Below are 482 nucleotides of genomic sequence, written 5' to 3'. Positions count from 1 at the left end.
ACAAACAAACAAACAAACAAATAAATAAATAAAATTGAAACTCAGTCCCAGCAACACTCATCTTTTTTGTTGTTTTTATATGTTTTTTGTTATTATAAACACTTCTGGTAAGTGTAGAATCTATAGTATTTGTTCTGTAGCTGACCTATTTTTCTTAGCAGAAAGGCTTTAGGTCATTCATGTTAGTGTCTAACAGAATTTCCTTTCTTCTAAAGATGGTTGGGAGGAAAGGAACTTCTATCATTTTGGTGGGTGGTGTTTTTTTGTTTGTTTGTTTGTTTTGGTTTAGGTTTTTGAGACAAGGTTCCCTATATATCTCTGACCTGGAACTCACTCTGTAGATCAGGTTAGCCTCAAACTCACAGAGATCTGCCTGCCCCTGCCTCCTTGAGTGCTGGGATTAAAGGTGTGCATCACCACCACCCAGCAATTTTGGTGTTTGTTTTATTTTATTTTTTTTCCTTCTGTAAGATTTTTTTTTA

The 482-nt window shown here is 34.9% G+C and overlaps 1 protein-coding gene across 1 annotated transcript in view; it reads left to right on the top strand.

Annotated features, from left to right (window-relative positions):
- Ttbk2 (tau tubulin kinase 2) overlaps window positions 1–482 on the top strand; it is a 127,870-nt gene that overhangs the window by 115,055 nt on the left and 12,333 nt on the right. The gene's annotated exons all lie outside the window — the stretch shown is intronic.

The sequence above is a fragment of the Microtus ochrogaster genome (genome assembly GCF_000317375.1).
Source record: "Microtus ochrogaster isolate Prairie Vole_2 chromosome 14 unlocalized genomic scaffold, MicOch1.0 chr14_random_1, whole genome shotgun sequence".
NCBI classification, from domain to species: domain Eukaryota; kingdom Metazoa; phylum Chordata; class Mammalia; order Rodentia; family Cricetidae; genus Microtus; species Microtus ochrogaster.
Note: the sequence above shows the minus strand (reverse complement) of the source record. Positions and strands in the feature narration are given on the sequence as shown.